Source organism: Crinia signifera, chromosome 4, assembly GCF_055691185.1.
Source record: "Crinia signifera chromosome 4, ASM5569118v1, whole genome shotgun sequence".
Taxonomy (NCBI): Eukaryota; Metazoa; Chordata; class Amphibia; order Anura; family Myobatrachidae; genus Crinia; species Crinia signifera.
Genome location: NC_139220.1, coordinates 140,253,461 through 140,278,721, shown reverse-complemented (window position 1 = coordinate 140,278,721; position 25,261 = coordinate 140,253,461). Strand labels below are relative to the sequence as shown.

The 25,261-nt window shown below is 42.3% G+C and overlaps 1 protein-coding gene and 1 pseudogene across 6 annotated transcripts in view; one reads left to right on the top strand and one right to left on the bottom strand.

Annotated features, from left to right (window-relative positions):
• Nucleotides 1-25,261, bottom strand: part of SYT1 (synaptotagmin 1) — a 642,856-nt gene that overhangs the window by 246,279 nt on the left and 371,316 nt on the right. The gene's annotated exons all lie outside the window — the stretch shown is intronic.
• On the top strand, nucleotides 6,715-7,977 carry LOC146072981 (general transcription factor II-I repeat domain-containing protein 2A pseudogene; annotated as a pseudogene).

Sequence of the window (25,261 nt, the reverse complement as noted above, 5' to 3'; positions counted from 1 at the left end):
TTTCCTTAAAATGGTGCCCAGACGTGATGCCCCCACTTTGATGGAATGTATAATTGAAAATATTGAGCCATGCACCACTATTTATACAGACTGCTGGAGGGCGTACAGCCCTGAACAGCTGGAACTGGCTGGTTATTAACATTTTCCATAGGTTCAATTTCATTGACCCGGCCACAGGGGTTCATACCCAGAATGTGGAGAGACTTTGGGGCGTATGTAAATGGCACAATAAGCACCAAAGAGACACAGCACAACACAAGCTGCAATCCTATTTAGAGGAATTTATGTGGAAAAAGACATTGGGAGCTGCACATTATAAAATCAACTCCACGCCGACGCGGCTAGTGGCTGTATGAAAAGGTCGGAGGACGCACTCTGCCGCCACTCGACACGCTTCGGGGTGGCATGGATAGTGGTGGTGACGCAAAAGAATGGAATGGCATAGCTGAGTAAAATAGTATGCACCCATGACATGTCATAGCATGGGTGCTTGTACAATGAAATATCGGATTGCATCCACTGTATGATGGCATGCGATGCGATATTTCATTGTATAAGTACTCCTGTGCACTAAATGTGCACATTTGATCATATCTCATAGCATGGGTGCTTATATAAGGAAATATCGCATCGGATCGCACCCTGTCTATTGTGCCGTCCTATCCCATGCAATATTTAATTGTATAAGCACTCCTGTGCACTTAATATGGACATCACATTGCATCGCATCGCAGGGCACAATACACGCTGTCCGTTCCGATGCGATCCGATTTAACTACGGAGAATAGCCCTGTACGCTTACAGCGCCGTGCTAGGAAACAAGTACCAAAAAATCCCTTCTTTCCAGGTGCCTATGTAGTACCCACATAGAGGTTGGTACTCCCTATGCTGATAAATTGTAATACTGTGTAAGTCTCTTATACTGAACTGTGGGCTTTCAGCAGGGACTCTCCCATCTCTGTTCTGTCTGCACTATGTGTAGAGAGGTGCAGCTGACATTACAGCAGCATGCAGTCATTGGGTCATGTGACTGAAGTCTATAAATAGAAGCCCCACACTGACAGTTGGGCTCAGAGGGAACCGTTGGAGCAGTGCTGTGGTGGCCATCTTGAGGGAACAGATCTGCATGGTGTGCCACCCTGTGGGTCTCCTGTACAATGGAGCAGATAAGCAACCATTGGTGATGAGAAGTGCTGAAAGTGTGTCCCGGCTGCCTGTCATCTTCAGGAGCCCTCCCCAGATTGCTGTAAGCAGTGTGTGACAGAAAGTGGGGTCGAAGCCAAGTCCGGTTCCCCCTTTGCTACCTAGTGATAGGTAGTCCTGTATTTCCATCTACACATGTCCCAAGAGACATCACAGACATTTTGCTGAGCAAAGTATAACCTAGACTAATTGCCAGGACAGTTCTGCAAATAGCAACATTTGGAGTGTCTTACTACAATGTAACATGCAGCGGTACTTGTTTCCTAGCACGGCCACAATCGCGGCCATCGGGTGTCATTTTTAGTGGTATACGACGCGACCGACGTGATGCCCCCGATTTTCCCATTGAAATGCATTGAAAAAAGTCAAAATCGCGTCGGTCGCGTCGTATGCGGCTAAAAAAGGCTTAAATGGTCCAGACGCGATGCCCACGATTTCCCCATAGGAAACAATGTTAAATGGCTCACTGTACCCGCGATGCCCCCGATTTCTCATAGGGAACAATGTTAAATACCTCAATTTCACCAAATCATCATAGGGAACAATGGTAAATGGGCCAGAAAGCCCCAAAAACACCCCAGAACAGTGAAATGTCCCCCCAAAAGTAGTTTACGCCACCCCACGATCAACGCTAACCCGAAGCGTGGCGAGCGCAGCGAGTCCGCGAGGGGCGGCGGTACGCGTCCTCGGACCTTTTCATACCCCCACTATCCACGTCGGTGTGGAGTTGAGAATAGAATAGTGTGGCGAGCGCAGCGAGCCACCGAGCCCGAAGCGTGGCGAGCGCACGCGGATACCTTCACAGGTAAACGCGTCCCTTCGCGGGCTTCACAGGTATCCGCGTCCCCTAGCGGGGCTCGCTGCGCTCGCCACGCTTCGGGCTCGGTGGCTCGCTGCGCTCGCCACACTATTCTATTCTCAACTCCACGCCGACGTGGATAGTGGGGGTATGAAAAGGTCGTAGGACGCGTACCGCCGCCCCTCGCGGGCTCGCTGCGCTCGCCACGCTTCGGGTTCGCGTTGATCGTGGGGTGGCGTAAAATACTTTTGGGGGGACATTTCACTGTTCAGGGGTGTTTTGGGGGGTTTATGGCCCATTTAACATTGTTCCCTATGATGATTTGGGTAAATTGACCCATTTAACATTGTTTCCTATGGGAAATCGGGGGCATCGCGGCTAAATTGAGCCATTTAACATTGTTCCCTATGGGGAAATGCCCACGATCATGATCGTTGTGGCCGTGCTAGGAAACAAGTACCCATGCAGCCCCTCTAAAGATGTTAGGAGAAGCCAGCACTGAGCAATATAACAGAGAAAGTGTTATATGTGACTTCCAGCAGTGAGACAGTGACAGGAACTTATTGAAAACTTGAGTCAGCAATCTCCAAGACTAATACTCAATTTAGAGATCTTCTGGAGTGCCATAATAATAAACTTTGCTGCTAGTTAATTGAGAAACAATAAAATGTCAACTGAGAGCAATTCGCAAGCTACAAGCTATACAAAATCGGAAACAGGAACCATGCCTTCAGTATTGAAAGTATAGGATCAATTTTCCAACTTTACTAACTAAAATAAATCCTTGATTCAGTAAATTTGTTTATAGTACAAGGATCCTGAAAGCTCCATATAAGTGCACCAACGAGGCCATTTCAATTGAACTGCTTTAAGACTTTACGGGGGCCCCAATGGATAAGGTTATTTATATATTGTATGGTTAGTCAAAATTGCCTGTGGTAACAAACCCGAAAGTTCTTTCAGTGGTAACGATAAACACAGATGAGTTCCAGCTTAATAAGTCCTAATTTATAGTACTGTTGTGTATATAATTGAGTACCTGTCGATCGGATAATTGGAAATATTACCTGAGATTATATACCAAATATTGCTAAGTGTTACACCTACGTCACATAACAAAGATACCTTCCATGATAAGTCAGTGGTATTTGGCTTTAGTTTCTGTAAATAAACCTTTATTTTCTGTTCCAATTTATAACCTATAGTGTAATGTACCTTTAGCTCCCCATTGAGCAGTATTGAAGAATATGATGTTATAACACAATTCTTAATTTTTGCAATTTCATCAATCAATATTAAGGATAAAAAATAAGTTTTATATACAAAACAATATTTGTTGAATTATTAGAAATATATACAATAATATGTACTATTTTTTTTAAAAATAATACTGAGAGGAAATTATGTTATTTATATTTTTCAAAAACATCTCCTTTACATAATAGTATAATTTATATGCAAAATGTATAATATGCTTGATTTAAAATGCTTGTCAATTCTTGTACTAATTAACGTGAAATTATCTTCCATGAGCAGTTCAACTTAATTATAGTCATTTTAAAAGAAATGAACTTTGTGTCAAACTAATCTCAAAGCCATCATCCCAGGAAAACAAACTTCTAAATACATTTTTAATTTCACATATTAACAGCAACATTTAGCACAGAGTATTTATACCAATGGTTTTCTTCTCCAGTTATTAGTCAATAAAAGATAGGACAAATTTAGATATGGGAGATGCTTTTTTAATTAACTGTTACTATTTATAAATTTATATACAACATTATGTCTATGTTATGCCAGTATTTTCCCCCACATTGCTTGTCTAGTTCACTAATTGGTAATCAATTGTAACAAATATATTTTACAATATGCATCAGTGTATTTTGGTTTCCTGGGAAATAGCTGACACTTTGCGTGTAAGGTAAAAGTTAATTTACTTGAATAATGTTCTGGCAAAACTTTAGTTAGAAACTTTTCCCTAGACCAATTAGAAAATCTGGATATGTGTCACATGCAGGTACTGTACTTTAGTTATGAGCCCAGACTCCAGCATGCTGGATGTTATTCATTGTCTGTGTGTCCCATATGTATGTTTGTCAGTGTGTCCCATATGTGTATCAGACATGGGAGAGGTTAGAGACATTGTCAAATACAGCTTTGATATAGCAATTAATGGATAAAGAAATATGATTGCTGTCTTTTATTTAGTAAGGTGATAAGGACTGAAGCAGGCAAGACTTATGTATAAGAGAGTCAAAAATGTGTAGGTAGCTAATGGCACTATCTAGGATTGGTGTACTGAGGTAAAAATGACATCTTTAATATGTGAAAGTCTTCTTTTCCAATACTAGGCAATGGTCTTATCTGAAATGGTAAAAAAAAAAAAACCTCTTGAAGAAGCTTTTGGACAATTAATGCTAAAATACTAATACTAAAATGTAAATATTGATAAACATCAGTACCTGAATTAATGTGAGCCCACTGAGGAGCTACTTGGTGTGGGTTAACTAAAGGTTATTGTGTACAAATGGAAAACTTGTTTAAATGAATTATAAAATATGGTAGAAAATATATAAATCTAAATCAAACCCTGAATGATTTCATCATACAGAAACCTTGTGAAGGGGAGACAGTCCCAACATTACCAAGTTTGAGATCCCTGGTCACCCACAGTGGAAGTAATACCTATACCACTTTGACTCAGGATTACCAGCCACAACTGGGACTACTCATATCCAATTAAGGAGCATCAGTTAATTAAAGACAGTCTGGACCCATATTCATTGATTGTATTATTCAAGGGAGCAAAGGTGCCCTTTTTCAGTATACAAATTATACCCCCTGGGAAGTGATTATATATGTGTCATATTGGTCTGTCTACTATATGTAATTTTATTCACTCATTTTATTATCTGTTAGTGTATGTGTTTATTTGTAATAGATTGTCTTTCTTAAAACAACTTAAAAAAAACATTGGTTTATTGTCATTGTTAAGTGTATCACCAAGCGCACCATGTCTTCCTTTCTACATATTGCACTTTGGAAGCTGACATTCCTCCCTCATGGTGGCAGCTGGGATACCTTACACACACCAGCATTCCCTAGCACCTAAGACTTTTTGGTACTTGTGTAGTTTCACGGCGCCACCGCGCGCACAGTGAAACTTTGAAACTTGGCAGCCTGCCAGACTCTGTGTTTACTGTGCGCGTGCCACTCTAGCAGTTCTCAGCGCAGCTCGTGGCTGCTTTCCTTATGTAAGCTACGTTATCAGCATAGTGCTGGGCAGCAGCAGTGCACCCAGCACTGACAGGTCACTGTGGTACTTGTAGTTCCACAGTGAAATAGGCAGTCCTGCGCACCGCTGACAACCCGGCAATTTAGACTCCTCCGGCAATTTAGAAGTCTAGATTTAGACGTCTAAATCCAGACTCCCTGCAGTCCTGCGCAATGCTGACAACCCGGCAATTTAGACTCCTCCGGCAATTTAGAAGTCTAGATTTAGACGTCTAAATCCAGACTCCCTGCAAACCGCTAAGATGGGGGCATCTAAATTTAGACGGTAAAGCATCTAAATTTAGTAGGGTCTAGGGTACACTATTAAACCTGTTCACAATGACACTAGTCGACGTAACAGCTGTGGACCTTGTTAATTCCACTATCCACGCCAACCCGAAGCGTGGCGAGCGCAGCGAGCCCGCGAGGGGCGGCGGTACGCGTCCTACGACCTTTTCATACCCCCGCTATCCACGTCGGCGTGGAGTTGATTTTATAAAGTGTGGCGAGGGGACGCGGATACCTTCACAGGTATCCGCGTCCCCTCGCGGGCTTCACGGGTATCCGCGTCCCCTCGCGGGCTTCACAGGTATCCGCATCCCCTCGCCACGCTTCGGGCTCGGTGGCTCGCTGCGCATCCATTAAAGCAGACAGTCTTCATTCCAGCATTCTAACTCCAGGTAAGCCACTTTCTGGTAGTCAGGAGACTAAGGCTGGGTTCACAGAATGGATTTTGATGCAAAATTGGCAGTGGAATTCTGCATCAAAATCTAATTGCATTCCACTTCCCATTAATTTTAAAGGGAAATCTTCAGCATAATGCACATAGTAATCACATTGATTATTAAACCAAGCTTTCTAAAAGTCCTTTTTTTTACATTCCAGCATGGTTTCTGAAATGTCAAAAAATAAAAACAAAAAAATAAAAATTATAGATGAAGGAAGAGTGTTCCAAGAAAAGTGGACAGGTGAATACTTTTTTGTTGAGTCCAATAGTAAGGCAATCTGCTTAATTTGCTAAGAATTAGTGCCAGTTTTCAAAGACTACAATTTGAAAAGGCATTACATGACAAGACATGCTGAGAAATTTTCTGTGTATGAAGGAATGTGTCGTAAAGACAAAATCGCAGAACTGAAAAAAAAAACTATCATCTCAACAAAATTATTTAAAAAAAGTGTTGATTCAATCAGATTCTATTGTCAAAGCCAGTTATGTGGTTGCAAACCTGATAGCCAAAAAATCAAAATCGTATAGCGATGGTGAGTTTCTTAAGGAATGCATGGAAACCGTGGCTGATATAATTTGCCCGGATAAAAAAGGGGACTTTTCAAAAATCAGTTTGTCTCACCAGACTTTAGCCAGGCGAATTGAAGATATAGGAAAATCCATCGAAAAAGTTGTGAAGAGTAGAGCTGCCCATTTTAAATGTTATGCTATGGCGATAGACGAAAGTACAGATGCTACAGATACAGCTCAATTGGCAATTTTTATTAGAGGCATTGATGACAAATATAATATAATTGAAGAAATGGCTGCTTTAGTTCCACTAAAAGACACAACTAAAGCAAGAGATTTATATGAAGCTGTGAAAAATACATTACAGCGATTTTCTTTGTCATTTGCTAACATATCAGGCATAGCTACTGATGGTGCCCCTGCAATGATAGGTAACAGAGATGGACTTGTAAAATTGATAGAAGATGATGCAATTGCCTCCCAAAATTTCAGTATGATGAAATATCACTGCATAGTACACCAAGAAAACTTATGGGCAAAAGCTTTAAAGATGGCTAACGTCATGCAGACTGTCATCAAGGCTGTAAATTTCATAAGGTCCAAGGGATTGAACCATCGCCAATTCCAGGAATTCCTTAAATTTATGGATGCTGAGTATGGGGACATCATTTACTTTTCTGAAGTAAGATGGTTAAGTCGAGGGAAAATGCTGGCAAGATTTTATGATCTGAGAAATAAAATCAAGTCATTTATGGAATCTAAAACAAAATTTGTGCCAGAACTTGACGATGAAAACTGGCTCACAGATTTGGCATTTTTAGTCGACTTGACAACTTATTTAAATGAGTTAAACATGCGTCTTCAAGGTGAAAACCAATTGATCAGCACAATGTTTCAAACTATAACAGCGTTCGAAGTGAAATTGAAACTTTGGCATTCTCAAATAAAGGAAAAAAATTTGATGCATTTTAGCACATTGGCTAAACACGCCTCTGTGAACACAGAAAAATATGCAGCCTTGCTTTTCAATTTGGTACAGGAATTTGAGAACAGGTTTCAAGATTTTAGAAAAAAACAGCCATCTTTTCTGATATTTGCAACTCCATTTTCAGTGGACATTAATATTTTACCTGCCAATTTGCAAATGGAATGCATAGAGCTCCAATCTGACATTCAGCTAAAAGAAAAAATTGAACATGTCTCTTTAATGGACTTCTATAAGTTATATGTTCCCAGAGAAAAATATCCTGCACTTCACAATCATGCCTTATTCATGTCATCGCTATTTGGAAGCACCTACATTTGTGAACAGCTATTTTCAAGGATGAAGCACACAAAGAATAAAACTAGAACCAAAATATCTGATGAGCACCTTGAGCACTCGCTGAGAATTGCAACAAGTTCCATCGAAGCAAATCTGGATGCATTGGTGGCGGAGAAACAATGTCAAACATCTCACTAACTTCATTCCAAGTAAGTTTAATATGTTAACTATGTTTTCTCTGTTTTTTTGGATGATCAGGTATCGTTACTGTTATTTTATTTTATGTGTGGCCCAAACCAAATTTTCAACTTCTAATGTGGCCCAGGGAAGATGAAAGGTTGGACACCCCTGCATTAAATGTATCTGGTGAGTTTGGTTGCTGGTGGGCTGGTGTTCTAGTTGGTATGGGGGTGCCCTTGGGACAATCTCATTACCCTTATCTTTCAGAAGAGTTGCTATAGCATCCAAACCTGGACTACTGCCTTTATCATGGACAGAAGCCTGCAGACCGAAGACACAAGCTGAAGCTAGACATTTTCACTGACATTCAGGGGGAGTAATGGTCCCTTCAGAATAATAATAATCGCTTTATGCTTTACCTCTCCCTAATCTATCACTCCTCTCCCCCGGTCTTCCATCCCAATATGTTAACATCTGTTAACCCCTTCGCTGGCACTCCTAAGTATTTTCCGGGCTATGCGCCAGTGCCCAGACTGGCAAATCTGGAAAATCCTTGGGAGTGCCACTGTCGGCGCTTTCTTCTTACGGGCAGCGTCGCTGAGCTGAGCGCTGCGCTCAGCTTCAGCCGCTGCCCGGCTCCGCCTCCTTCCCCCCGGCTGTGTGCGGCGTGACCTTGCTAAAGTCATGCCCCACACAGCCGGGTTGCCAGAGGCAGGGCCGGGCAGTGGCTGATCTAGTGTGTGGCATGGTGTGATAAGTGCTGTGCTTGGAAGAGAGGCTGCTGCAGCAGCCAGTTCCCTCTCTCCCTGCCCAAAGTACATATGCTATGGGGAGCAAGGGGGGTGGTGGGTGGGGGGCTGCTGGACCCAGGCCTTCCCCAGGCCAGGATGAAGAGTATCTTCCTTCCCTTTTGGCACCACTCCTTTCTACCCACTAATCTTTTCACTAATACTATTTCTTTAATTTAATGACATTCATTATTTTTGTATCACTTTTCAATATAGTTCTGGCTTCCTATCACTTCCACTTATTTACACTTTATTTTTTTTAACTAGTGTGCTGCTCTGCGCTTTCTGGCTTATGCTTATTTTTGGGGGTTGCGTCATCCAGCACCTAGAGATAGCAATAGGGACCTCCAATTCACAGAGAAGCCAATATCTGAATTCTACTATTATGTAGTGTTCAAGACTGGTTACTAACACCATTCAGTGTGCTGGAGGGAAATAATGTGTTTTTCTATTACCCAGTATTACCCCTCCCTTTCATGCACCTGATTGATATCACTTAACTAAATGAACATCTGGCACTATATATAGATCTGCTTTCTACTGTGCTTCAGCTGAAAAAACCCAACACATTTCATTATTTTGATTTCAGTGTTAGTTTAAGATGATGATTAGTGCATTAAACTGCTCTTCTGTTTCAAACATGGTCAAATCAACTGTATGGTGGCAGATGGTTTACTTAAAATTTGCCAAAGTTTTTAAGTCTACCTCCAAAAGACCTAGAGCAGATGTGCCCACCCTTCTGGGGCTACAGGGGACTACCTAAAATACTATGGGCAAGATTTAATGCCATCCGAGTTCAGTGTTAGTGTGAACTGTCTGCAGAACTCAGATTTTTTTTTAAAGGGGAATTAACTTACAAGGCAAAACCATGCCAAGTTCGGCGGACAGCTCGCACTGCAGCTGAACTCGGGCGGCATTAAATCTGTGTCTCCAGCAAGATCCAGGAGACCAGGCAAGCATGATCTAGAGCTATATAATTATTTCTGTATATGAAACAAAAATGATTGAGGTAAATAAAAAATATTTAGTTTGAACCAAAGATATGTATTACCATATAATTGTTAAAGACTGTTATAAAGATGGATTTATGAGTTATTGTTAACTCAAATGAGGAGTATTCTAATGTACAGTACTTGGTGAAAATCTCTGCAAGCTCATTAATGCCTGAATTATAACTGTGCTTGCTGTTTACATTTTATAATTAACAGGAGTTTATTAATAATTATGGATTTTATCTGAAATAAAGGCTCACTTTGCTTATAATTGTTTATTAAAAATCAGCATAATCATCTATTTTGCATTCATCAGACAAATTATGAAAATCATTATATGTATCCAGCATTCAAATAACAGTGTGTTGTATAATGCTCAGAATAATTCATTTCATTTTGTAATATTTTGTAATTTTGTGTACATGTTGTTGTTGCTACTGTACATGGAAAATTCATTAAATGTTTCATAAGGATTTGTTTCCTTACTTTTAGACTAGATTTTATTTGTTTTACTTAAATAAAAGAGTGTGAATCTATGATCTGATCACTTTTTCATTCTATTTTGGTGTATTAAGCATGTGAATACATACTGTCTATTATTGTTTTATTTTTTCAAAGCTTTTGATTTACACTTTTGCAGGATTAACTTGCTTTCTGCTTACTCATTCTAGGTTACATGTGTATTAGCCCTAGGCTATACGCGGAATAAAAGTAAAGTAATGCTTCGGGCTTGGCACTCGCCATACTATATAGAATCATGCTTCGGGCTCGGTGGCTCGTTGCGCTCGACCACACTATATAGAATCATCGTGGCGTTCGCCACTCTCCGGGGTGGCGTGGATAGCGGGGGGGGGGGGGTACGTTAAATCTATTCTTGGGACATACAATCATATTATTATATGCCTAATGTCATGTCATCGACCACCCTATAAAATCGCATTTGATTTTGTGGGACATGCGATGCAATGCGGTGCGATAAAGTGGTGTTAAAAAAAACCATGAAAAATAGCATCGCATGCCGCTATAATGGCCCATGCGATGCGATTTCAATACGGTGCCGTACGCAGAAAATCTGGGCGCCGTGCTAGGAAACAAGTACCAAAAAAACTTCATACATATGGTTATGCAAGCTTCCCAGATCCTGCTTTGTGACACTAACTTGCAGTTGCAATATGGGAAAGTATTAACTGTTAGGAAGGTAGGAGTTACAGTGAAATATATATTTCACTGTATATATAATAAACCATGTGATTATACTGTATAATAACATGGTGTTGTCACTACATTTCTTATATAGCTGATTTCCAGGAGACAGATATACAGAGGGCCAAGGGCATAGCTACCATAGGTACAGAAAGTGCAGCTGCTTTGGGGTCCAGAGCTTAAAGGGGCCCACCTTCCCTGTCATATTTACATTTGTCACCATTTAGTGGTACATAGGGGCCCATATAAAATTCTGCCTTGGAGTCCCTAAGTGTGATACAGTAATGCTGGCTGCATGAGTGACAGGTGGTATCACTATCTAGCCAGAGGGAGAGGAGAGGCCTCTCCGTCCCTTCTCCTCCACCCTCACGGAGAACTGTGTAAATACAGTATTATATACTGTTCTATATACTGTATATACAGTACAGTATACAGTATATAATACCAGCTCCCATACCATACAACAGCTTTTAGTTGCATCCTATACATTCTTTCTATTGATGATTTCCCTGTGTCCAGATCGCCCATGGAGACCAGATACACATGCAGTGATATGTGCTGAGCGATTTGCTAACCAATTTTGCTTAAGCAAAAAAAAAAAGCCGGGTTGTGGCTCAGAATAAGATATCTCAATCAGTATCTCTCATTCTGTACACACAGAGAGATTTGCAGTCACCTGCTAAGCAATTTGACTAGATTTTGACTGCATGCACTGACTTAGTTAGCAGGTGATAGCGATGTGCGGGATCGCGCATCGTAATCGCTCGGGGTATACACACTGAGAGATCTGTGCTTACTTTCTAAGCAATCTGACTAGAGTTCAAAATCACTCCGTGTGCATGCCCCTTAACATTTCCTGTTTGGATGATGATATTGTTATTAATAAAAATAATAATAATAATAGTAATAATGATAGTAAGAAGAAAAAGAAGATGAACCTTTGAGCACACCAGCATTGATAAAAGCGTAGCAGCCGTACTTCTCTTGTCTGCACATTAGAAGTACAACATTCAGTATGTTTATTAAACATTAATGTTGTTGCTTTAAATGAAGCTAATGTGAGTTTTAGCACTATAAAGCTTACTGTACCAATCACATTATTTATGTAAATAATTCCCATTTCCTGTCTATTCAAGCAATAAATGTACACATTTTCTTTATGTTTTATGAGGTATTATCAAGTGTAATGGGATGTAAATATGACCCCAAATGTCCATAATGGCTAATACGCTTCAGTAAGAGTTAGCTATTTAACCTGATGTTCAATTTGAGCTTTGTGGAATAAGCAGCCTGTGATGAGTGAGTCATGTACACAAGCCTTTTATGTTCCAGAGGCCATTCCAGCTAGAGCGTCAAATATATTTAGCATAAAAAAAATAAAAATGTTATTCTCTGCCTCTCTGTAACTGTATGAAAATATCGGCAAATGTAACAATGTTTTTTGCATTTTTGTTGAAATTCTTTTAGAAGGTACTGTAGCTTTAGCTATTACCTAACATAGTTTAACAATTTAGCTAGAACACAACTGAACATTAATAGTAAGGAAGTAAGTTCTGTAATTAATAATGCTATAAAATGCTTAATTATGATAGGAATTTATTTATTTATGTATTCCAAAATTTAACTGTATACCGAAAATGTTACTGTATGCTAAATGTTTACTGTTTACTATTAGAATAAATGTAACTAGATTTGGGGTAGAAAAAAATTAGCAATGGATTCACTGCAATTTACAAGCCAAAGGGAAAATGTATCCATCTCCCATATTGGAAAAAGCCATCATGAATGTAATGCATTATTCCTCTACACCCTGGCCCTTATTCAGATCTGATCGCAGTACAAATTTGTTCTCAAAATGAGCAAAACCTTGTGCACTGCAGGTGGGGCAGATGTAACATGTGCAGAGAGAGTTAGATTTGTGTGAGTTATTTTGTTTCTGTGCAGGGTAAATACTGGCGGCATTATTTTTACACCGCAATTTAGATTTCAGTTTCAACACACCCCACCCAAATCTAACTCTCTCTGCACATGTTACATCTGCCCCACCTGCAGTGCATATGTTTTTGCCCATTTTGGGAACAAATTTGTACTGTGATCAGATCTGAATAAGGGTCCATTATCAAAGTGACCACTGTCAAAAATCCTTATACAGTATCCCATCTACATTATACACGCTATCGAATGACACCCAAACCATCAAATCAGTGTTGTCACCGCAGAGTACTTGCTCTTATAAAACATATTGGTTAGCCGATTAAACATATAACTATATAAAAAAATATTTTATTTAAAGATATATCATTACATCATGCTTAATCATTTGAAATAATAATATATTGTGGTCATTTTTACTTTTTTATTCATTCATGTCTTCACACAATTAAATACATATACTGAATACTGAAACTATTCATGAGCACTACTGAATGTTATTTGAGGCAACTTGATCTAGAACCACACACTAAGGGGGTTATTCAGACCCGCTACCAGAAGGACATATTCGGTCCCCTTGCCGATGGTGGGAGTCTGCACATGTGCGAATATGCACATGTGCAAACCCTCAGAATGAACGCCCTCAGCGAGTTTCACACTTGCCGGGGTGTTCGATCCACAGTGAGCGGAATGGGGCTGGAAATGCCGGGAGTACACCTGTACACGTAGGAGTGTCGATGCCTGCTTGGGGAAGGCTGTTGAAGTCACGTGACATCAGCACCTGCTCCGAAGTCGGCCATCTGCGGCCATAATAAAAGTCAGTCTAGACTGACTTTATTAGCGAATGGTAAATAAATCATTCTATGGTGAGTGACCATTCAGATGATTTATCACCCATGCGTCCGCATACGAGTGGATGTGTAAGCAAATGTGGGGAATCACTCAGCGGTGGTGGTGGTGGGGGCATTAGCCATGGTGGCATTCATCTCAACTTTTTTGTGTTCTTTTTTAAACCTTTCAACTGGATATTTTACTCTACGTACTGTACACTTCAATGTGTCTGTCATTTTTCATTTGAATTAAAGTTAGAATGTACTGTATGCTATCATAGTGTGATGCCATAATATATTATATGATAAAAAAATAGGATAATACTATGAAGAAGAAGAAGACAAATAAAGTAGGATAAGCAATATATAATATGTATGGTAGATATGTAAGACTTGATAATAATAGGTAATTGCTCTAACTGGCGCTTATTTGATTCTGTTTGATTGCCTGTATACTCAATTTCAGAATTTTTATGCTAAAATCTGTCAATAAAATGATTTAAATATTGATCAAGAACTGTTATTGCCCTGCTCTTTCCATACAATTTCCTCCTCTATTTTTACTTCACATTTTAAATTACTGTGATCACAATCCTGTTACCCATAGAAATGTCAAAATGCCTTAGTTTACTATATGCTTTCCATTCGAGCAGTTCTGATTTTTATATCTTTAGAAATCCATTTCATTAACGTTTACCTCTCATTCTGCATTACAATTACTTTCAGTAATTACTACCTGTGGTGGATTACATTAGCCTGCATTGAGATGCAACTACAAAAATTCCAATTACACATTCACATAAGTGTGCAATTATCTTTTTTTATTATTTCTTTAAGTTTTACCATGTACATTGTGCTCAACAAAGTTCTTTATTTTTTGTTGCAAAGCAGAAAAGTTCAAGTCATTATAGGCAATGTTTTCTGCCATATAAAACAAATATAACCATACATAATATAGAATTGCTTGTGCTCTTCATTATTGATTTGTATGCTTTAAATCAGTGGTCAGGGAACTCGGTCCTCATTACCCCACACAGTGCATGTTTTTCTGGTAACCCAGCAGGTGCACAGGTGTACTAATTACTCACAGACACATATTATAAGGTCCGCAGGTGGAGTTAATTATTTCACTTGTGATTCTGTGAGGAGACCTGCAAAACATGCACTGCATGGGGTAATGAGGACCGAGTTCCCTGACCACTGCTTTAAATAGTAAAATTGCATTAGAAGTTTACTGTACAGTATGCATCACTTACATATCTATGTTTTCGGGCTATATGCATATGTACTAAGTATTTGGTATGGGCCCCTTTCTTTTGCATAAATTACTGACGCAAGACAGCGTGGCATGGATTATATTAGTCTGTGGCACTGCTGAGGTGTTATGGAAGACCAGGATGCTTCAAAAGTTGCCTTCAGCTCTTCTGCATTGTTTAGTCTCATGTCTCTCATCTTTCTCTTGGCAATGCCTCAGATTCTCTATGGAGTTCAGGTCAGGCAAGTTTGCTGGCCAATCCAGCACTGTAATCCCCCGTTCAATGAACCAGGCTTTGGTACTTTTGGCAGTGTGGGCAGGTGTGAGCAAGTGCTGCTGAAAAATAAACTCAGTATCTCCATAAATTAATTGGTACTTGTTTCCTAGCACGGCCACAATCGTGGCCATCGTGTGCCTTTAAGTTAAGGTACACGATGGACGCGATGGACCCAAATTCCTTTGAAATCAGGTCCATTTTGCCGGCAAAGGCAAAATCGGGGGCATCGCGTCGGTCGCGTGCGTTAACATGGCCCCCAGCGCGACCGACGCGATGCCCCCGATTTTGCCATAGGCTTCAATGTTAAAATATTTTTAACATTGAAATCGGGAGCATCGCGTTGGTCTTGTGCCATTATAATGGCACAAGATGAGATGGACTTGATTAAGTCCATTTTACATAGGAAAGAATGTGAAATGGGCCAATCTGACCCATTTCACATTGTATATGGCCCCGTCATGGGTTACGCAACCCCATTGTGAGCGTCACCCCACGATTGACGCCAACCCGAAGCGAGGCGAGCGTAGCGTGCCCGCGAGGGGCGGCGGTGCGCGTCCTCCGACCTTTTTATACCCTACTATCCACGTCGGCGTGGAGTTGAGAATATAAAGTGTGGCGAGCGCAGCGAGCCACCAAGCCCGAAGCGTGGCGAGCATACCTGTAAAGTTATATGCGTCCCCTCGCTGGGCGCGCTGCGCTCGCCACGCTTTGGGCTCGGTGGCTCGCTGCGCTCGCCACACTTTATATTCTCCACTCCACGCCAACATGGATAGTAGGGGTATGAAAAGGTCGGAGGACGCGCACCGCTGCCCCTCGCGGGCTCGCTGCGCTCGCCACGCTTCGGGTTCGCATCAATCGTGGGGTGGCTTTGAGGGGGTAAAATTGGGGGTCTGGGGAATACTTTACATTGAATCCAATGTAAAATAGGGTCCCAGGGGCCCTATTCACATTTGATTCAATGTAAAAATCGGGTCGGTCGCGTCGGTCGCATCGACGCGATTTTTCCGACACGATCACCCCGATGCAAATTGGTGTGGCCGTGCTAGGAAACAAGTACCAATTAATTTTCATCATTTTCAAGATTGGCTTACTCACTTTCAAGGCCCTACATGTCCAGGGCCCAAGGTACCTGCATCAGCTTCTGATTCCCTACTGTCCTACTCGATTACTACGATCCATTGAAGAAGAACTACTAACAGTACCCAGAATCTCCCTGAATTCATCTGGGGGTCAGGCTTTCAACTTCGTTGCTCCAACCTTATGGAACTCTCTTCCTGACACAGTGCGAGAAGCCCCCTCTGTAGAATCCTTTAGAAATAGACTAAAGACGTACTTATTTACTAAAGCATTTCACTTACAGATGGGGCCGGGCTCTTCTTTGCTGGTGAATCGCCAGAACGTGCCAGCAGCCCGGCTCGCCATCTGACTGAGACTCGCGCGCGTCTCAGTTTCCATCGGCAGGGCGACGGGAAGCCTGTCCATCTTTGCTTCAGTAAGACGAACAGGGTTAAGGGGGGGGTGCGGGGAGGCGGTGGGGACCCCGGGTGACCGCCGATAAGCCAGCGGTGACCCGGGGGAAGCGTTGTCGGAAGGGGACGCACGCGCATCTCGTGCGCGCGCGTCCCCTTTTGCTGTACAGATGGCGGGTGGCGGGGGATGGCGGCTGGCGTCGCCATCGCCATCCCCTGCAATGATGAGACCTGCCCCATCTGTACATCCACTGTTAAGCTTATTTTGTATTTCGAGCTGTGAAGACAATGGTAAAGCACTTTGAGTCCTATTGGGAGAAAAGTGCTATATAAATATCATTATTATTATTATTATTATAAAGGAAGCATGACATGCTCTTAAATGTCTTGGTAGATGGCTGCATTGACTCTGGACTTAATAAACCACTGGGGGACCAACACCAGCAGATGACATGCCTCCCCAAATCAACAGACTGTGGAAACTTCACACTGGACTTCAAGCATTTTGCATTGGGTGCCCCTCCATTCTTCTTCCAGACTTTGGGACCTTGGTTTCCAAATGAGTTGCCATGTTTCCATGTGGAGGGTGTCAACTGTGGTTTTATGCACAACTGTCAGATCTGCCCATGATTGTGAATTCTACTGAACCAGACCTATAGATCATTTAAAGGCTCATGAACCCTTTGCAGGTGTTTTGAATTAATTAGCTGATTAGAGTGTGACACTTTGAGCCTACAATATTGAACTTTTTTGCAATATTCTTATTTCATAAGATGTAAACCATAATCATCAACATTCTAACAAATAAATACTTGAAATATCTCACTTGGCATGTAATGAGTCTATATAATATATGTTTCACCTTTTAAATAGAATAACTAAAATAATTAAACTTTTGCAAGGTTGCCAGTAAGTCCTTGAAAGTGATATGTTGAAAGCTGGTAAAATGTCAAGAATAAAGATCTGGGCAACTTTAACAAAGACCTATATGTAATGGTAAGAGGTTGGTGCATGTTTTGTTGGGTGTTCCCAGTTTGTCCTTTCTTGTCCTTCCAAGGAAGGACAACAGGTGAACCAGAAACAGGGTCATGGGTGCCAAATGCTCTTTCTTCACACAGGGAGCAAGGTTAGACTGTCTGGACCAATTCTACAGGTGACCTGAAAATTGCTGAATAATTTAATTCAGATTATGATAGAAAGGTGTCAGAACTCACAGTGAATCACAACTTGATGAAGACTAGGCTGTCCAATTAGAGTGTCCATGCTAACCCCTGTTCACTTCTGAAAGCAAATAAAATGGGCATGTGAGCATCAAAACTGGATGATGGAGCAATGTAAGCAGAGGTGGGCTGGGGCAGGGTGCCATGTGCCCCCCGGGCCAATTGGGTTACCTAGTGCTTTGGGCCAATGCAAGAAGGGCCCTGGTGGTACAGTGTGTCCTGCGGCTACAGCCATGGCTGCGACCTGGCAGTCACGCGGCTGGGAGAGAGTTACCAAGAAACGGCATTGAGAGAGTGCCGAGGATCAAGGCACAAGCAGCGGCCGGGGAGTGGGTGCCGAACAGCTGCTGACTTGGGGAGTCAGCGTGGCAGTGTCTGCGGGGATCGCTGGGATTCTGCTGAGGGGTCAGGAGCAGCCTGGCTGCTTAAGCAGGCAGCACAGTCAGCCATCATCAGCTGGGTCTGCAGGAAGCGCCGACAATAAACACGGCGCTGCTGCAGGGAAGGAGACCTGTGCCGCTCTTCAATCTCCTGATCGTCCTGTGCCCACGATGTCAGTGTGACAGGGTGATATCATGAAGGTGCTTTGGGCTGTACCAATTCAGGAGGCTGGGGTCGAGCCCATCCCCTCTTCTCCCCCTCCTGTTGATGCTGCTGCCGGGTGCGACGTCACAAAATAGTGACTGCCCGGGCGCATAGAAGAGGACTTTGACGCTGCTTCCAATAGCCACCTGCCGCTTACCCGCTGCTCCAGAAGGTGATGAGGGGCCCTTCTCCTGCCAAAGCACTCAGCACGGGAATTGGCTCCTTCCAGGAGCTGAAAGGAAATGCTGCTTAGCTTAGAGGACCCACGGCTGCTTTAGGTACTTCACATAGCACAGCTATAATGTGAAAGGTGCAGGGGAGGAACAGTCATATCTGCTCTCCTTTTTTTCTCTCTTCTCCCTTGCACTGCTCTCCTTTTCTTTTATTCTCTCTCTCCCTCATCCCTCTCTTTATATCCCCATTTCTCTGTATGGGAGGAATTTATCAATACTCGCATTTCTGTAGTGAAGTGGAGTCCTTTTTTTCGTGGAGTTTTCGCTGGCTTTTTACGGAGTTTTCCGCGTTATGTATGAATTTTTCCCCCTGTTCCTAGGTCTGCGGTAATGCAGACCTCCGTCGGAAGGTTTTCGTTGTTTTTATTTTTGTGCGCATGCGCAATGACGTTTTTTGTTGTCATGCGCAGATGCGTCTTGCTGCTGGGCGGGTTTCCCGAGTGTCTTTCCCCGGCTCGCAGCGCTCAGCTTTTGTTTGACTTATCCCTTGTATTGCTGGCGAACTACAGTTGTGACAGTTCAATTATTAAAGTATAATGTAATTCCAGTGTTGTATTTGGGTAGTTTACCTTATGAAAACAGGTTGTGCTGTGGGATGTATTTTACTTGTTGTATGGGAGGCAAGATTGGTTCTTTTTGGAAGGCACAGATCATCAGGGCACAGATCATCAGGGCTAGGCAAGAGGCAGTGAGGTGGGAGGCACACTGCCTCTTGCCTAGCCCTGGTAATATATTTATAAAATAGGACCGGAGCATGCCCCCCCAACACTTAATCCGGCCCAGGGTACCTGTCCTGTCAGTGAGGATCCGACATTACCCATGTCAACTGTTCTGCTCTCTCTGTCATTGTGCCCCTCACCACCAGACACCCGGATGTGGGCGTGGGACCAGTGCCCAGTCCACAGACCACCCCTGGTCCCTAGAGGCCTCCTCAGCACCTTCCAATTGCAAATCCTTGGCAGAATTCATGGCTGCATTTCCATACATAAATATATTTGTGTATATACACCACACACACACACACACACACACACACACACACACACACACACACACACACACACACACACATATATATATATATGGGCATTATGGTGTGTGGCATAATGGGTAATGAGTGATAAGGTGTGTGGAATATTGCATAAGGGACATTACAGTGTGTTGGGTAATGTGTAAGTGGCATTACAATGTGTGACATATTGTGTAAATGGCATTACAGTGTGCGGCGTATTGTGTAAGGGGCATAAAGGTGTGGCATATTGTGCAAGGAACATGGATCAGGCATTTTTTTCCTGCGTTGGCCAATTTCTGGCAATGCAGGGGTACTGGGTTATAAGGTAGTCTTTTCTTGCAACACACCCTTTTTGAATGCCATGGGGTGGAGCAGAATTTTTTTGGGCAGAGCAAAATGAATAGTTACGACACTGGGCCAGGGAGCAGGTGCCCAACAGCGGCTGTGGAGCAAGAGCCGAGCAGCAGCTGCCACTGGGGCCATGGGGACCCGCTGATGCTGGTGAGAAGAATTGTCCCACCTCCCCACCCCTTCGATCCCCCCAGCACCTCACCCTCTAACCCTTAGTAACCTCACCCCTGGTCACCTAACCCCCTCTCACCTCTCTGTCACCTAACCCCCTAGTCAGCTTAAGGACACGCCCCCTTTTGAGAGACCACACCCATTTTTTGGGCCAGTGTGCTGTACTTGCCCCCTAGGCTAAAAGTTGCCAGCCAGCCCCTGAATGCAAGAAGGTGGAATTTTCTGATACTGTAACTCATGTTTTGTTTTACCTCATCTGTATGACTGGGTTACTTCATTTACCTGTGGAAGCATAAGAATGCACTGTGGGAACAAAGGCAGTCAGGATGAGGCAGCTTGATGTTGTGAGCAATGTTTTGCTGGAAAATTGCTGTGGATGTTTATATGTACAACTCACCTAAACATGTTGCAGACCAAGTACACCCTTTTATGACAATTGTGTTCCCTTATGGCAGGATAAATAATGCTCCCTGCCATGCTGCAAACATTGTTAATGAAAAGTTTGGGGAACATGACAAAGGGATCAAGGTGTTGACCTAGCCTCCAAATTCCCCAGATCTCAATAAAGAATCACTGGGAAACAAGTATGAGCCATGGAGGTACCATCTTGCAAATTACACGTTTTGATGCCAGAGACACAGGTCACCAACAGAGGTCTTGTGTAGTCCATACCTCGATGGGTCAGAGCTGTTTTGTGGGCCTGAGGGATACCTAAAAAGTGTTAGGTAGGGGGTTTAAATGTTATCGCTGATTGGGCAGATACATGCACATTGTATTAATGTTATTCCGTAGGAGTTTATATTTTAGCTGTCTTGTTCTTAAATGGAACACAAATATACTGTAGGAAAGGTTTTGCTATTAGCATGTAATTGCAGTTTCCTTTTGATGTGGATTACATTCTGACTGAAATACAGTCGCTGAATTTCAAATGAAGAAATACAATTGTGAAGTCATTGCTCCCAGGCATATTATCATGCTGACATGTGTATACGAACTGAATGCAGCACAGAATGTTGTACATACAGAAGAACATGCTGAAACCACTTACTGGTGGCAGTCTGACCTGCCAGACAAAAATTGAGACATTTAGCCATTGTAATTATGTGTCTTCTTTTCCTATTTATTGTATCATTAATATAAATTAGCTTGTAACCTTTATGAACACCTTTATGTTTTTGTGTTGGGATTCATGCATGTTCATGCAATATCCTTCTTTCCACACCTTATTCTCTTTTCTGTACCTTTAATGTACCTTTTACTTTTTCCATTCCCCTTTGTCATTATGCCTGTCCAAGGCATGCTGCTCCTCCTCCCTGCTGCTTAGTCAAGGTGGCCAGGCTGTTATTAGCGGTGGCGGCTTCCTTGGCGGTGTGGGGAGCTAGGCGTGGCCTCTCCCCTCACTGCCCATACCTCTGTCTTCACAAGCTCCCCCCTGGGCAGTGCAGTGGCTCCATCCCCCTCAAACCTCCAGCCTTGGTGGGGACAGGGGCCATCCCATGCTGCATCTTCTTTGGTGCTGGCAGCTGAAGCCGCAATTAGTGATAATGAAGTCCCCACAAGCCACCATCCCTCCTGGTTTGGCAGCTCATTATTCAGGTAGTTTAACCCCTCCAACACCTTTACTAAGCCCATTCAGGCAGGTTTTGGCAACCACCAGTGCTGGTTTGCCGATGCCTGCCCCAGCTACCCAAACACTGGTACCTGCGACCCCCATGCAGTCTGCAGTTAGCTGGTAGTTGGCATCTGCTCAGGCTGCTGATAATGTTTCTATTCCCAGTTTACAGGTTCAGGTTTCTAATGCAAGGGCAAGGCAAGAACCATTCAAAACATGGTCGATGCACCGTGCAGCATTGAACAGCCATCAACAGCAGACTTGCCAGTGATTCCTTCGACTTCAAGTGTTGGTAAGAATTTGTTAGATGTACCTTCAAATGTAATAAAATGTGATTCTGAGTCGTCTTCCAATTCTTCTAATTCGGCAAGAAGTGTGTGGGGATAATGAATATCACCACCAGGTGGCGCTGCTCCACTCAATAATTTATACCAATGAGGCAAAGTTTTATAGAAGGTAAAGATAAATCTTTCTTTTAATAAAAAGATCATGTATCACACAATAAAAATGTGCATTTACATAACAATATACACTCAAAATGGACATACAAGACACACAACATACAACATAAAAGGCATGGGCTGGCTATGAGGCTTTTATGGCTGCACTATTGTTAATATGAAACAATATCAGGCTTTAAATGAGCAATAATTACCAGTCCCGTATGGATCTATTGATCTTGCTGTGATGGAATATGGGTAACCAAGTTCTTTCTCTGAGCTCTGTAGTGTTGCTGTTATGCAGTACGTTGGTCACTCCCTAAGATAGGGAACAGGCTCCAGGTTATGGTTTCCACCCCCAAAAAATGTCCAAGTCCACAGTGGGGTATTTGTAATCCAATGTGGCGGTGACTGGCAACAGTAGGGCTAGAACGGGCTCCAAAACGCGTTTCTCTGCCTCCTTCTGATCGGCGGCTTCCTCAGCTGGATCCAGCAGCGCCACCTGGTGGTGATATTCATTATCCCCACACACTTCTTGCTTTTTGTTCACAGAGATCCACATTCTCTCTGTCTATGTGACAGCAGCTCTACCCAATTGTTTTATTTAATTAATTAAAGGGCCTGCTCTCCCCAACAAACAACCAGCGCTACTGAGTGATTTATTCACTCCCCTTTCTCTTCTAATTCTGGTGGCAAGCTACTCAAGTTAATGCATTATGTTGCATGGCAAGTTGAGGGTAAGAAAAGAAGCAAAAGGAGATCCAGCAGCACAGTTAGCTCTTTGCCGGATGTGTCGGGCGATTTGATGCATTGCACGAACACAGCTATTTTAAAAAGGGTTAGGTTAAGGATTAGAGAGAATTAGTAAAGGGCATTTTATGGATATTTTCACAATTACACATGAGGCGAAGAAGGCACTAGATGTGGTGAAAGCATCGGGGTCACTTGCTGAGGAAGCTAGGAGAAATGATCAGAATATGCTTTCAGGTATGTATGATTTCGTGGCTTGCTATTTGGAGACCCATCCAGCAGAGTATTATTTAAATATTTTAAGTGTTTCGTAAGAAGCAAGACAACAAAAAAGTTTTTAATTTTGGTTTCAAATCGATCAATCAAGACGTGGAAGTGTGGTGAAGGTTGCACATCAATCCAAGGCTTCCACAGAAATACAAACACATAGGAGGCAGTCAAGAGCATGTGATGGGGCAACAAGTAGAGGAAAGTGCTATGCTTTCAACAACAGACAGTGTTAGGCGAGGGATTAATTGCAAATACAGGCATGTCTGCATTGTGTTTGATGGGGGGCACCCAGGAAAGGACTAAAATATACCCAACGGTCAAACTGCGGGCAGAGGAGAATCTCGGACAAGTGTTAAGCCAGATGCAGTCCTTAGTTGGTTTGCTTATTTTTTGTTATAGGGTTATCCCAATGGGTAACATTTTTTGCCGTAAACTTGAAGTGCCCATGGCAGGTGTACAAAGGCACATCATATAGTTAGAATTACAGTGGAATCGAGGGAGGACTTGAAGATGTGGGTTGAATTTTTGCATGATTTTAATGGGGTTAGGATTTGGTTAGCCAAATCGGTTATTAATTCAGAGCTTCAGCTTTTTACAGATGCTTCAGGGGTTTATGGTTTTGGGGCACACTTTGGGGGTGAATGGTGTGCCGGATTATTGGAGATTGTCAGGATTGACAAAAAATATGCTGCTGTTGGAGCTTTTTCCAATAGTGGTATCGTTGAACTGTAGTCAGAGATGCTTCTTGAGTGTAGGATCATTTTTTGCTGTGATAATCTTGGTGTTGTACAGGCTATCATCATGTGCTAATTCAATGAAGCTTCTCTGTCATTTAGTTTTGTTGTGCTTGAAGAAAAACATATTTTTTTCTGCTAACCATGTTGCAGGGGGTTGAGAATAATTTAGCGGATGCCCTTTTTTTTGTTTTCAGTGGGACATGTTTAAGAGATTAGCGCCCTTGGGGATGAACAGGGTCTGAATTGTGTGGTTCAATTATGGCAGATTATAGAACCGGCATTGAATGACTTGCATTAAAGGCATTGGCACCAAGTACTTAGAAGTCTTACTCAGTGGCCTGGAATGAATGGTTGGTATTTAATTCGGTCATGGAGGATTTTAAGAAGTTGGGTCGCTGGAAATCAGAAGCTTATAGATCATACAATAGAGGGGATAAGAAGTAGCTAGTTGTGCTTCCTGCATGTTTGTTGTTTGGTAAACATAGAACACTAAGCTACAGTACTTACCTTTTATTGAGGGGTTTGGAGGTCTTTCCACCTTTATATATATATAACTTCGGCTTCCTATCACTAATTTTTATTAACACTATAGTATCTCACTGGTGTGCCGCACTGGGCTTCCTAGCTTATGATAGTTTCTGGGGTGCCACACCCTGCACCTAGATAAAGCGCTAGGGACCCCCAATATACAGAGAAGCCTTGATGTGGCTTGGGGGCATATCATACAATATCTCTGAATTCTATTATCATGTAGTGTTCAAGATTGGTTACTAATACCATTCAGTGTGCTGGGGGGAACCAATGTCTGTCTTTCCACCTTTGTCCACAAAAAATGAGGTTTGGTGGTTTTGAACTCCATATAGGTATACCAAACAACTATTGTTTCCTTCCTTGGCTAGGTTTTTTTTTTCTTTTCATGTTTTTAATATAAGTTAGTAATGTTCAATTATTATTTGATTCTACAGGTCTGCGCCATAATTGGGGCAGTACAGATGGTGTAATGGATAGCATTACTGCCTCAAAGCACTGTCATGGGTTTGATTCCCACCATGACCCTAACTGTGCAGAGTTTTTATATTCTCGTCGTGCTTACGTGGGTTTCCTCTGGGTACTCTGGTTTGCTCCCACGTTCTAAAAAATATACTGGTAGGTTATTTGGCTACTAACAAAATTTA